This window comes from Apium graveolens, chromosome 3 (assembly GCF_009905375.1).
Source record: "Apium graveolens cultivar Ventura chromosome 3, ASM990537v1, whole genome shotgun sequence".
Classification (NCBI taxonomy): Eukaryota; Viridiplantae; Streptophyta; class Magnoliopsida; order Apiales; family Apiaceae; genus Apium; species Apium graveolens.
In genome coordinates this window covers 242500189-242515971 of record NC_133649.1, presented here as the reverse complement: position 1 = coordinate 242515971, position 15783 = coordinate 242500189, and the positions used below count along the sequence as shown (strand labels likewise).

The window sequence follows — 15783 nt, the reverse complement described above, 5'->3', positions numbered from 1 at the left end:
TCTCTACTACACCAGACCCAGATTGCAGATCCGGATTGGGGGGCAGCAAAGAACATAATTTTTTCCCAAAACAACAGCTATGTGAAGCTACTCTACTCCCTCATCCAGAGAATCTGCATAAGGGAGTGGGGGATAAATTGTAACACCCCCAAATCCGGGGTCGGGGATTCGGGTTGTCACGAGTTCTATTTCCCTTATCAATACTTAATCTTAATAGTCAACCAACTACTGCGTACTGTGACCCCAGAATATACACACACACACCACAAGTTATAGTCTCAGAGATGAATACCAAAAATAACACAAGTCATTTTATTCCACAATTATAAACCATTTCACCTTAAAAAGGGTTTCTGAATAATTTACATATTCTTTGCCATTATTACAATTCATAAATATACATAAGTCTGGTACATTGAAGGTTGAAATCCTAGCCTATTGGTAGATCCTACCTCAGCTACACGGCATCAACGCCTACAGGAAACTGCGGAACGTTTCCTAACTGCTCGCGAATTGGGAGCTTGATCCTGTTCATCTTGTCTATCTGTTGTTGTATGATGAAAGAAGAAAGCAAGGGTGAGCAACAAGCCCACCGAAATAATATGTATAATAATTAACAATATATGAGCATTCTCATAGTACTCATGAAAGTCTTGGTCAAGAAGAAATGAATCAAGTTGATATCTTAACGCGACCAAGTCATAAAATATTCAGTATATATATACATATATACTTTTCACAATCTTTAAAATCCTCTGACATGTATAATGTACACAGAGTTCCAGTTTATAACTGTATAAAAATATCATTTCAAGGTGATCTCATATATCTAACCTTGTCTCAACGTTTTTCTGAAAATCTTTGACATGCAAAAGATAATCATTTACTAGATATAAGTTTAAAAGATGAAGTTACAAGATACTCCAATATACTTATATCTTTTCTGAATACTACTTAAACTACCACCGTTCAAGTTATAATTAGTTCATCCCATAGATTAAGCTACAAGACAAAACTTGTATATAATCAATCTTTAAAATATCATCAAAATAAAATGAAGTTACGAGATACTTCATTTGATGCAAACATCATTTTGAGAGCTTGACCCTGCCAACACTCAACAATCGCCCAACCGTAGCCTTTCTATCGAAGTGCTCTGGGTAGTGTTGCAGAAATATCCAATTGGATGATGAACTCATTACGGGAGTTTGCCGCGCCAGGAATACCACTTACGATGATCAGTCGTAGTAGTGCAACCCCGCCATTTTCTACATGTAGAGGAGAACCTGTCGGATTTACTTGTCAACCGAACACTGGACTCCTAAGGAATGGACCGTCTTAGCGGAACTTCCGGGCCATTTGGGCCAATATAATAAGGCTGGGTCGGCGCCACTCGACCACTTACGCCACTCCTAGTTCAGATGAAATCCATGACCCTGAAACGTAAAGCTCGTTCTCCCTTTCCCCAAGCAGAAACTTGTTGATACGGCTCCACTAAGAAGTCGTATCTAGTTGGAAAGGAAAACTCACCGATATTTCCCAGGCGATGCCAGTTAATGGATTAACTTGTTCCCAGAATTTTACTTCCCGAGAGTTGGGTAAGTAATCAAAAACTCTTTTGTCAACGCAGCAACCTTATTGCGAATATAAAACACACCACGGAGCCGGATCCCTCAGGTTTTGAACGAGTATTTAAATCCCCTTCGAAAGGAAGATCTTAAATATAAAAATGGGTTTTGGGATCCGCCCTAACTTTTAAAAATCATTTTGAAGACTCGAAAACATTTTTAAGAATGTTTGGAGTAATGCTGATTTAATGAAATAAATCAGTCCCGATATATTAGGAAATATCTGAATATTATTATTTAAATAATATTCCCATAAAGGATAATCTTTATAAAAATAATTTTAAGTAGAAGTTTTAAAACTCATACTTGAAATGAATAATAATTAACCAAAGATATACTTATACGAAAGTATGTATCTTTATTTGAATAATCAAAAATAAGTTTGATTATCGAAACATTATTCTTTAATAAAATAAAGAATATTATTTAATAAATAAGCGGAGTCATAAGTCCTCAAATGAGTATTCAAAATAATATTCATTAAATAAAATAAACAGAGTCATAAATCCTCGAATGAATATTCGAAATAATGTTCATTAAATAAAACAAACGGAGTCATAAGTCCTCGAATGAATATTCAAAATAATATTCATTAAATAAAATAAAGTTATCGAATAAACCTTATTCGATTAATAGTATGGAAAACTATAACTATATATATATAAATATATATATATATATAATATACTCGGGAACATCGACTTCCGGTTTAGAAAATATCCACCTTTGGGTCCCCTATACTAAGGGTATACGCAACTACTGCTTATCTCTAGCATAGGTATTATGCAGTTTATAAGCAATTGAATCAACAATTAGATATCAAGATTACGAAACAGACATGCATATATACCATATCACATGCTCCAATATATCGCAAGATTTGCTAATAACAATCATGCACTTATCACAAGATAATGCATATACATATATTTACATCACAACAACAGTATAACGGGTAGAAAACTTGCCTGAGTGACTGGGGGTGATAAATGGCTTGGGACGAGTCTGGTAACCTATAAACAACATATAAGTTGGAATTAAACCAAAGTCGCTTATGAATCTATACTTTAACCAATTAGACCCTAACGTTCGCTTTTGCGCTTAACGATTCACTTAAGTCGCTCGAGTACCCTCGGCTCCACCATTTTTAATAAATTAACCATTAAGGGTTTTAAGACGATTCTTTCGCGAGTGCCTTACCAACTGCCTAATACACTTTACATAAATGATTCATACTCCAATTAGTCTTTTAAGGTCTTTAACCTATGTTTCAAAGTAAGACGAGGGGTAATGGTTCGTTCGCGAAACGCCGTTACTTAAAACGGTCGTTTCTCCTAAACCGTATATCGGATTCAAACGAACCACATATCAAAACGAAGCTCGTAACATCTATCTAATCATGGAAATGGTCAAAACCTAACAGTGAGTTCTCGGGTCCTGATATTATGAACAAAAATAGTCTAAATGAAATCGGACATTACGAATGCTATGTTTACGCGATTACCCATTTTTATTCTACTCCAAATCAACCACAAACCAACCACAATTCAACCATACAACCAAACTCCATCCATACATCACTACAACAGCCCCAACACCTCAAGTTTTCCAATTTATATTAATCTCAAACATGAACTAAAACTATTCTTAAGTTCATTAACTAATAACCAAGATTTACAACTCCAAAAACATCACAAAACCAACTAATCTCTACATATTCAAACACCATGCTTCTCATGAACTATAATACTCATATTAAGCTCTTAACATTCAATAACAAAGCTAGGTTAAGAGATTATACCTTCCTTGGTGAGTAAAAGTAACTAAGGAGCTTGGAATCACCCTTGAAAGTCCTTACCAAAGCTTAATCTAAACAAAAACTCAAAAACAAAATTTTAAGTTCTTGAAAAACACTATTCACCCTCTTCTTCCATGAATTTTAGGAAGAGCTTGTGAAGAAACTTGAAGCTTAAACTTATAGGATATATATATCTATACACAAGGAACCTTAGATAATTACCTCACTAATTAACAAGGCTTGGATCTTGGATTTTGGATTTTTCCTCTTTGAAAAAGAAGAAAAGCCGAGAGCTTTGTTGCTTGAAATGAAGTCAAGATGTGTTTTTGTGTTTGTGATTTGTTTTGCTTGGTTGTTTTGCTTTTGTTTTGTTTAATTATCTTTTACCATGGTAAAAAATGAATGGCTTAAAATCAACCAACAATTCCTTCCCTTTTGGTCATGCTTAGGTCATCAATCCTATGTCATCTTCCCATGCTTGTCCTCTTCTTATTGGTTTGATGACATCATCCTCACTAACCTCTTTAATTAGCTCCTAATTACTTGGCTAATGATCGCTGATCTGTTATGCGGTTCGCTTAACTTTCGTTTTCGTTTATCGTTTGAGGGATCATACCCGGGATCTTATTACTTAGGTTTCCTTAACCTTTCTCAATACATTATATTCCTTTTATGATCCTCTCTTATAATCATTGAATTTAAATCATTTTTATTCTGTTACCTTATACTCAATTCTTTATGTATCTGGTAGATTTCCGGGAAAAATCAAAGTGTTCGAATTTTGATTCTGACGATCTTTACATACACTTATATACCATATAGAGTAATAATAAGATCTCAGAAGATCAATAAAAGAACCCCTACATAGTGTGGTATGAAAAGTTTTCTTATTCAGCATAATCAGCAAAACACTATTCATAAGGGTTTCAAAAATTCCAAAAATTGGGGTTATTACATAAGTGATAGGATATAAGTAACCTGGCTAGGCCCCAACCTGGATCTAAGGGATAACAGGCTCAATTAATGGACCAAAGATCCCCCCCTCACCCAGTGCAATCAAGTGGAGAGACCCAGACTCAGGTCCAACCCAGGACCTGGGTCATCTCCCAGCCATGATCCAACCTATGACCTGGATCATCTCCTAACCAATGTCCAGCCCATGACCTGGATCACCTGCCTACCAGGGTCCAGCCCATGACCTGGATCACCTGCCTGCCTGGATCCATCTCAGAACCAGGATCACCCTGAGGGGGGTCACAGCAAGCACATTCACAATCCACAACCCGCCAACGAAGGGTACGTGGGCACGTGACGATGGCAGCTATCAACAACTAACATATCAGACAAACACGGCGCGTGTCAGAGTACCATTAGGACACCCTGAAGGTGGTCCTCGCCTGGACACGTGTATGCAATCTACCCAAGTCAGGCGTTCTACGCCTCCAAGAACCAACGGCCCTGATCTAGAGGTACCAACCCCTAAACCCTACCTTTGGGCTATATAAACCCCCAAAGATGAAGGGTTTAGGAGTTAGACACATTTTCATTACACACACTCTCATATACACAGCTTACACACACAGCTGCCTAAATCCTCTCTATCTTCATCTTCCCAAACCAGACTCTTATTCTTACACCAAAGGCGCCGCGGGGACAAAATCCCTCTCCGGTATTGTTTTGCACATACCCAACAGCAACTACACCCCGCTCTCCGAAGGAAGGTCCAGGCACGGCGTCGGACGGAGCCGCCCCGCTCACTGGAGTCATTAATAGGAATTTTTTTCTGAAAAACCTGACTTGAGATCTCCTGTTTCCAAGTCCTGATATGCATTTTTTACTTTTCTGTTAAATCATGAATGTGTAAAAGATGTTTGTAATCAACATCTACCTATTTGTACCATCAGGAGCATGCTTTTACTTCACTTCTGGATCTCTTTTTCCAAGTATCCACACACTCATGCCATGCAATTCGAGACACCATTCTTTTGCACGCCAAAAAACTAATAGGGAGTACTCTTGTTACATAGTACCTCCGTCTCATAGAAATAGAAATGTATACGTTTATTATTTATACGTGTTTTGAGATTTTTATAAAATATCGTTTTATAATATTTATTTTTTTTTATTTTTTTTGAATAAAAGTTTAAATATAAAAATTTTATTCAGAAAAAAATTAAAAAAATATTATAGAGTTATATTTTAAATAAGTATTAAAAAACGTGTCGAAAAATAATGTATAAAATTTAATGAGATAGAGGAAGTAATATAAATCATGACAAACATGCTTTGGTGTGGCCCTCTTTTCCCCATTTGAAGGTAAAAAAGCACCAATTATCACTTAAAAGTCTCTTTTGGAATACCGATGCATCATTTTCCTTTGCAGAAAGATTAATCAGTCAGGTGAAAAAAGGAGACCCTTTCCAAACTTATTGTTCATTTGCACGCTTCTTTGCTTTAATCCTATTAAATTTAAATTAAGTTATTTTACTTCTTTGATTAACCACGTGATCAGTAACTATCATGCCAAGCTTTCTGGCCAACCAATGCCTTTCCGGTAAAGTTTTACCTTTTCATTATTTGCTTTATACACGATGACTTTTTTTACAATGGTAGCTTTTGACTAAATAGCCAAGACAAGTGAAGGTGTAAGAATTAGGTATAATCAATTTGTAGTAACTGATTTGTATGTTTTAATTAGACTTGTTGATATAAATAATAAAGTCCATTTTAATTATAACTTATCATATGTCATTTTGTACATACAGTATTATATACGGCAAGCATTTTTCCAATTGCTAATATCCTTCTTTTTCTTTCAAGATCAACTTCTAAACTCTGACTAATAGATGGGTGAAAAGAAGGTTGTACCTGTTTGTAATTTTTTTTGATAAAAAAGGATTAAATAGATTTAACTCAGGAAGGAAATAACGGACTCACCTAAACTTTCCTATACTTAATTAAAAAAAATTAGTGCAACTTTTATTTATGTATAAGAAGGAAAATTATCAAGTTTCTATGAATATTTTTTCAACTAATTAGATTCAAATATATTACAAATGAGTAGTTGCTCCCACAAATTTCAGACATAAACGAAAAATAAATCCAGAATTATATAAAATAAACAATTATATTTTAAATTATCCCGTCACACTTAACTTCTACTATTAGTACTAAAAAACTAAAGTACAGAGGAAAAATCAAGAGTTTGACATCTTTCCCTCTCGTATGTATAGTTCTTCCTATCCCGGCCACATGTCTAAAATATATTAAGATTGCGTTGTTTAATAAATAAAACTTTTTGCTCGGTCATTTATTTGGATTATTAATCGAGTCGTGTTATCAACAAGGTCATCATGCTTTTGATTAATTGATACTCCCTTCGTCAATGCACATTTTTAATTGTTAATATCTTTAATTTCGTTTTATTATTAAATATTAAAATTTCATTTTATTAAAATACTTATAAATACGAATCCAACAAAATCACTAATGACTACAAATAATTTTATAGATTAGACGTAAATTAGTAATCAATCACTTATCATAAATAATATAAAAAATTAAAATGAGAAACATAATAAAGGACGGAGGGAGTATGTTTATTTTTCTAATGACATATCTTAGTTGTTAAAAAGTGCTTTTCAGTAACTTTCCAGATATGATTATTGTATACGAGATGAAGGAGATTTGTTTAAGTTTGTTAATTACAAGTAAACGAGGCAATCACATGGAAATTGATGGCAAAGATTTTGATCCTAGACCTGACCAAACAAGAAGACGACACTCCAACTAAAAACACTTGCGCAAACTTTTCATTATTCTCTTATACACAAAAAACAAACACCAACATTTAACCCCCAGGACTACAAGTGCTAATTACCTTTCTTTATGGATGAGTTTGGTCACTCCACTTGTGGTAATAATTTATTTTTCTTTTATATTATTCTTAATGATACCATCACATACGATGTAATGCGTGTTGATCCAAACTGTAAAATTGATTTTTTTATGTATATTTGATAAGGTCCGCCTCACGTGAGAGCAATTTTCGCAAAATAATTTATACTGAAATAGATGAATATTCAATTTATATTGACTCGATTGAATTTTCTTGAACCCGAATATTTCGAATTTAAATATAGTTTTGATTTTTGAACTCACATTATTTTCGGGTTGAGTTCAGATTAGCACATACAGTTTCGAATCCGACCTAAAAATTGGAAACACATTTTATTTAACTTGAACCCCAATCTGATAAGAAATCCGTGTAAGTATATAAATAATATTTATAAAAATATATAGTCATGTTAATATTATATGTAACATACTATATTAGTAATATTTGTATTAAAATGTGCAATACTTTTTACAAATTATTATATTAAAATCTTCTGTAACATACTATTATCGTTAAACATATTTTCAGGTTTGAAATAAATATATTATTAGCCAAGGTCTTGACTGAGATGGAAAATAGGATTTAAATCACTAAAAATGACTAGCCATCTCAGATACTATAATCCCACGTTCAATTTTCCAGTAATTTGTATTATTAAATTTTTTCATTCGGTATTTATTTTCTTGTGCATTTTTCCTCTTCGACAGTTTTGAACTATTGTTGCGTTTCAATGACCTTCACTAAAAATTCAATCTTTATGACCCGATTCATTGTCTCTTCTGAATTTTTTATTTGAATTTCAACATCAGTCAGATTTATGGCATGTTTGGATGATGTCAAATAAGTCGTTTATTGAATTATAAGTCCGTAAATACTTATTGACGAGTGTTTGTCGATCAAATTTATTGGTTGAATTTACAACTTATAGACGAGTGTTTGTCGACCAAATTTATTGGTTGAATTTACAACTTATAAGCTGATAACTTAAATGTTAGTGATGACGTACGTTTACTTAACTTATTTTGATTTTTCATTTTTCTTTAAATTTTAGTTTTGAAATATATCTTTGTAAATATTATTTAAATTTAAATTTCATGAATTAAAATAATTATATTTTAAAATTATTTATTTTAGTTCATTTAAGTACAAAAAATTATAACATATAAGTAAATTATTCAAATACTTAAATAACTTACAAGTGTTTCATTTACTTATCACTTATAAGTTATTTATATATTTTAAATTATAAGTTAACTATTTTAAGATTTTTCAAACAAGCATAGACCCACGAGCTTTTTGGCTCAAATCAAATTCTAATAATATTTTCCTATAGTTTGCGGAAATCAAATTATAATTTAGTAGAGATTACTAATTCGAATTCAAATAAAATCCGACAAATTCGGATTTGAGGTTAGTTATTCAAGTTCTTTCGGGATTGGCTCCATGAGTTAGGGTATGGCAAAAAAGTCGGATTTAAATTTAAGTTTTGCTAAACCGGTTTCAACGTACAATAAAATCTCGATAAATTAATATTTTTGAGATTATGAAAAATTATCATTTAATTGAAATAATATATCGATAAATTAATTATTTATTAATTTATCTATATATTAATAAATTATTAATTTATCGAGATATATTATTTAAAATTTTATAACATATACAATTCTCAGAATAATAATTTATTTTTATCTATTGAATACTTAAAATAACATTAAGAAATATTTATGAATTTAAGTAAATTGTTGGATGATGAACAAATTATAAGCGGTGTCTTGGGAAATAAGAAATAAGATGAAGTTGATGAAGATGATAATACACAATTGGAGTCAGTCTCACGAAAAGATGTCCTTGAAACAACTATTACATTACGTAATTTCCTTTTGTAATATGAACATAGTACGCCAGAACTCCATAATACATTACGAAAAATTCAAGATGATGTAAAAGGCGACATCAATTTTAAAAAGAAGCGTGTTACAATTGAGGTTTACTGTAAAATGCATCCTAGAAATCTATAGTTGCGATATAATATACAATTATTAATTTATATATTATATGGGACTTATATACATTAATAAAAAAATATTATCTTATAAATTTAGCGAATTATTAATTTAGCATCCAGCTTGGGGTTACAAAAAAATTATTAATTTAACGAGATTATTAATTTATCGAGTATTAATTTATCGAGATTTTACGGTATCCAATTGCCTTACCGGATGTCTAATTATAACTAACGATAATAATATTACTAGTTCCCTGATGTTTAGCGCCAACCTTTGTATAAGATGCACTTATGCACTATACATTTAAATATACGAATAAGATATAAACTTAATACATTTACAGAGGAAAGAGAGTGAAGTAGATAGGAAGTAGATAGGATCATAGGAATTACTCGGTAGATAATATCAATAACTGGACATGTTTTTATACTGCATTCAGGTTGAAAAATAATGAAAATGATGGAGAGCCGTTAAATTTTGATCACAAAAGTTAGCCTTTGTCTTTTGCATTCATGACATCAAATTTGTAACTAATCATAATCATAAATTCATCCCCGCTTTAACAGGCTCAAAATCCTATAGTAACATTTTGAAACAAAAGATTAATATTAAAAAAATGGTTTTTCTACTGTGTATCTATAAACACATACTAAATATAATTTTTTATAAATTTAGCATGTTTGATGGACCCTGCATTTACAATCAATACAACAATTAAAAATTTTAGAATTTAATATATGCCTATTAACACACACCAGATAAATCTTTTAAAAAAATGATTTTCTATGGTATGCCCAAAAGCACACAATAATTACTAACTTCCATATAAATGAGTTCTTATTATTGGTGATTAAATAATAAATTTTAATGGCCCCCTGCATTCACATCAATTCCCCCAATAAAAAGAACTCATTTTTATTGAAGTTAATGACTAATGTGGGCACACATTAAAAAGATAATTTAAAAAATAATCTTAATTCGATACTCCGTTATAATTTATTGATTCCGTCGTTTTAGGATAAATTAGCATAAAATGATATTAATAGTAGCAGCTAGTATTGAGATTTTGGTGCCTGCCAATTAATGCCGCTTGACACAAACACCAATAACGCCCGGATCTAAATGATTTCTATACCAGCATCTTCAATAGGGTTGTTATGAAATTGTTAAAAAGTTGTTAATGTTCATGTGACACGGTAATTTTAATTGTCAATTTAGTCAAAAAATTGTCAACCAAATTTATTAAGACTTTCAACTCCCTTATTTTGTTAAATGCGAATTTTGTCTAAAAAAAATATTCAACTTTCTTTTTAATTTTCAAATTCATAATTTATTTTAATTGTACTCATGTAGGAATCATATTGAAAACTATTAAGATTGGCAACTATCAGAATGTATTTTTTTTTATAATTTATCAAATATTATGAAACAATATTAAAATAAAAAAGATAATTTATATATATAAATAGGGCTACTTCAATAAAAACCAATTTTAGAATAAAAACTTAAAACCAAATATTTTTTTAAAAAATTACTTCATATGCAAATCGATCGTTGAAAGATGGAGAAAAATACAGTGAAGTCGGATTTTAAAAAAATATCGTTTGATTGGAAAAATCAAATTAAAAACGAAGGGGAAAAGCTGAAATTATGTGTCGGATGGTGCATATTAGTTGAGTTTGGTGCTTCTAGGGGGACCATTAGATTAGATTGATTTAATGACTTATGTTATGGGTAAAAACTTAGGGTGTATCTATTGTTAGGGTTCGCGAGCTTCGAGGTTCGATTTGACTGCTCTTGTGTTTCGTGACTCAATCTTCCTTAATAATATGCCTACGTACCTTGTTGTTTGCCAATGATCAAGTCAAAAACGTAGTTCTGATTTGTGGGTTAGGAGACTTGGTGGACAAGTTTCAGAATTAGAGTGGACTTTGGAGTTCTATGATGTAGGAAATTGAATCCTTGTTCCATGGAGTTTCTTGGAGGTCAATCTCCAAGGAGTTATATCCCTATTTGGATTCCACTTGTCAGCTGATTTTACCCATATTAATTAATTACGAAAATAATTAATATTCAGGGCTTTTGGGCCTTCACAAATGGGCTTTATTGTTGACCCAACCCGGGCATAATTAATGCGATATTAATTGCGCAATCAGAGTTTATTTCTCTCCTTATCATTTCCTCCTAACTTTCGGGAAATCCTAAAAGATTTCGAGGAAGTTAAGTTGATTTAATCCCTTACAGGGTATCATTTTATGCGTAAAGTGTGGAGCGACCTACACATTTACAACGATTTGCCTTGTACGTGACTTCAGGGTATTTTTGGAACCTCCCTACTACTTTCCTTACCTTATTCCTATTTTCTAGGAATTTTCAGGTATTTTTCCTTAATTTACAGGAATTTTCTATTAATTTCTAGAATTTTTCTTAATTCTAAAGATTTTTTCCATTAATTTTCTGGAATTTTCATTAATTTATGGAATTTTCCTTAATTCTAAGGAATTTTTCCTTAATTCTCTGGAATTTTCCTTATTTTCTCAGAAAATATTTAATTTTCAGGAATTTTTTAGGATTATTCTTTAATTTACAGAACATAGTCCTTAATTTCTGAAAAATATTTATAATTTTCATGAAGTTCTATTTCTTTCTTTCTCTCTCTCTCTTTTTTGTAATTTCGACCAAGAATCCATTCGACGAGGATCCTGGTCGAATTAAGGTCTCATAGTGTCTGGTCGAAGCTGTTTTCGGTCAGGAAGTTTCGATCAGGATTCGGTCAGGAGCTCAAGTTGACCCTGTGCTTCTAACCGAATTAAGGCCCAAAATTGTTCTGTTCATGACTATTTTCGATCTGGAATATTCAACTAGGAATCCTGGCCGAATTCAGGTCAGGATTTAACGTTGACTTTGGAGTGTTCTGACCGAATTAAGGGTCCATAATTCCTGATCGAAGGTTTATTCGACCAGAACATTTCAATCAGGATCCTGGCACAAGGTAGTTAAGATCATATAACAAATTCTAATGACACAAGGTGGACGTTGGATCAAATGCACACTACAAGATACACTCCTTCCCCTTTGGTCATTGATGAAATACAGAAGCATGTACAAGCTTCATTTGGACCATCTACCTCAACCTTTACTTCAAGCTCCTCAACTCAAGATATTCAAGATCTCAAGGCACAGGTTGCTTCTCTAGAGACTTCAAATGCCTCCCTCAATGCTCAAGATCAGGCTCTTACTTCTCTAGTAAAGAGTCAACAATTAGATATCAAAACCCTGGTAGACTCTCACAAGCATCTTCAAATGCAGAATTTTGTTGCTTTGGGAGCCATCATGGGAAAACTCAACATCCCACTGCCCTCACTACCTGAAGGAATAAGGCCATAATTACCAACTCCACTACTTATGCCTGTCACCAAGACTAAGGGGGAGATTGATGATAAGTGGCATTTTATACCACTTAGAACGTCTTAAAATGGCTTAAATTGGTGTCTTGAAATCAAGTATTTTGTGTATTTGATGCGTTTTTCTAGTGTTTATGCATTTCAGGGTATTAGTTGCATTTCGGGGGAGGAATCATCAAGAATAAGCCTTGGCATGTGTTCACCATTGCGAGAGGAAAGGAATGGGCAGATTACGGCGAAGAAACGGAGCAAACCTGGATTTTTTCCAGTAGAGGCCTGCGCGCCCGCGCAGCAATGCTGAGCGGCCGCGCAGCAACCTGCGCGCCCGCGCAGCTATGCTGAGCGGCCGCGCAGGGTCGGGGAAAAAGATAAATTATTTTAGACTTCTACTTCTGTTTGGCTTCCAACTTCTATGTAATCTGAGTTTTATGGGACTATTATATAGGTAGATTTGAGACGTTTTCACAGAGAGTATTAAGGGGATTATGTTTTAGATTGTGTTTTACGCAAGAAGCGAAGGAGATAAGGAAGAAGACCGATTTAGCACACCGCAACGAAGAGGGAGCATATATTCTTGTGATTCTTGTTTCGTTGTAACGTTGGATGCTAGTTTTCTTGCTTTGACTTATTTACTCTTGTGACGTACTCTGTTTTAATATAATTAGTTTAGTTATTATTTTCTTGTGTTTGTTTGTCATGATTTCATATGAACCCATGATGGCGATAAGTTCTATTATGGGCTAATCGTGATCATGGGGTTGCAACGGATTTATTATGGAATTCTTTAGTTAATTGTTTAATACTTTAGTGTGTGATGATTGCTTGATATCTAGTATTGGTTGTGCGTATTCGTCTTATGTGCGTCGCGAACATATAAGATAGGGTGTTAATCTCTTGTGAAGCGACGGTGGATCTTGAGATTTAGAACTTGCCATGCTAGCATAGGTTCATGTACGTTGAGCATGATTAGTGGGTAACTCTAACAGTTTTATTTGCCCTATGTAATCAAAAGGAATAACTTGAGCTTAAATCGTTGTGTTGTCAATTTCTGTAGATATATAGGAACTCAACATAATTGATGACTATTCAACTTCTATCTTAATTGTGGATGCTTGGTAGAATGGTATTAGTACAATGAAAGTTGGCTTTTATCAGTTTCGTGTTATTCGATTAATATCATCACTGTCACATGCTAAAGGTAATAACAATGGCTATAGAAGGAAGTAATAATGAAGTTGTGATCTCATGAGTGTTTTATTATTGATAAATTAAAGTGTTAGTTAAGTGGTTAATTAAGTAGTTAATTATAGTTAATATTTAATCAACAATTTTAAGTGTTATTATCTTAACATTGAGAAGTAATCATACATTGGTGAGTGAGTTTAATTAGACAATAATTTAGTCTGAGTCTCTGAGGGAACGAACTAGAAAGTATTCTATATTACTTGCGAACGCGTATACTTGCGTGAATATTAGCGCGTGTTTTCGCCCTAACAAGTTTTTGGCGCCGCTGCCGGGGACTCGGCGTATTTGTTTAGTTTATGTACTTACCATCATTGGTCATTAGGACTCAGTGATTAGGACGTAGTAGTTACTTACTCTTTTCGGTTGTGTTTCAGGTACTTTAGCAAGCGTTTATGCAAACTCGTTCTCGTGCTCGCAAGAGGACTTTAGATACAGCTGAGGAGACAGACGAAGTTCTTGATATTCCGGAGAAGTTAGATTTTGAGGATTCGGATTCAGGAACTGAGCAGAAAGAACCAGTAAACATGGGAGATCGTATTGTTCAAGCTGATCCAGCTCTTATGGATTTTTCTCGGCCTAAAATTGATGACATTCAGTCAAGCATCCTTCATCCGGCTATTCAAGCTAACACCTTTGAAATCAAGCCGGACACTATTCAGATGGTGCAGAATTCTGTTTCTTTTGGAGGAGCGGCAACTGAAGACCCCAACATGCACATAAGGAATTTTGCCGAGATCTGTAGCACTTTTAAGTATAATGGCGTGACTGATGAGGCTATCAAGTTGAGCCTTTTCCCATTCTCACTGAGGGATAAGGCTAAAGACTGGTTACATTCTGAACCAGCTGGGTCCATCACTACGTGGCAAGATCTTGCGCAAAAGTTTCTGGTGAAGTTTTATCCAATGGCAAAGACTGCTGCTATGAGGAGTGCTCTTACTCAGTTTGCGCAGCAACCTACAGAATCTATGTGCGAGGCTTGGGAACGCTACAAGGAAATGTTGAGAAAATGTCCACATCATGGAATGCCGGATTGGATGGTGATCACTGGTTTCTATAATGGTTTGGGTGCCCAATCTCGGCCCATGCTCGATGCAGCAGCTGGAGGAGCCTTATGGGCTAAAAGCTATACTGAGGCGTATAATCTTATAGAGACGATGGCTGCAAATGAGCATCAAAACCCAACTCAGAGGATGACGTCAGGCAAAGTAGCAGGTATTCTGGAAGTTGATGCAGCCACCGCTATTGCAGCCCAGCTCCAAGCGCTATCAATGAAGGTTGATTCTCTGGCTACGTATGGAGTTAATCAAATAGCTATGGTTTGTGAGCTTTGTGCAGGTTCTCATGCTACGGATCAGTGTTCTCTTGTCAACGAATCTGTTCAGTATGTGAATAATTATCAGCGACAACAGCAGCCTGTGCCAGCGACCTATCATCCTAATAACAGAAATCATCCAAATTTCAGCTGGGGGAATAATCAGAATGCTATTCAGCCACCATATCAGCAAGGAATGAGTAAACAGTTTAACCCACCTGGATTCCAGCAACCACAGCAGTATGCTACAAGGCAATCATATCCTCAACAGGGAAGTACAGCTGCACCCACTAGTGCTGATTTTGAGGAACTTAAGCTGTTGTGCAAGAGTCAGGCGGTTTCTATCAAGACCTTGGAAAATCAAATCGGTCAATTAGCCAATGCAGTGCTCAATCGTCAACCTGGCACTCTTCCCAGTGACACGGAAGTACCAGGCAGGAAGGAAGCTAAAGAGCAAGTCAAGGCTATTACCTTAAGGTCTGGAAAAGT

The 15783-nt window shown here is 34.0% G+C and overlaps 1 non-coding gene across 1 annotated transcript; it reads right to left on the bottom strand.

Moving 5' to 3' along the window:
- Positions 1–14899: 14899 nt before the first annotated feature.
- On the bottom strand, positions 14900–15006 carry LOC141715711 (small nucleolar RNA R71). Its single transcript, XR_012572463.1, has one exon. It is a non-coding gene; the product is annotated as a small nucleolar RNA R71 (small nucleolar RNA).
- Positions 15007–15783: the final 777 nt, after the last annotated feature.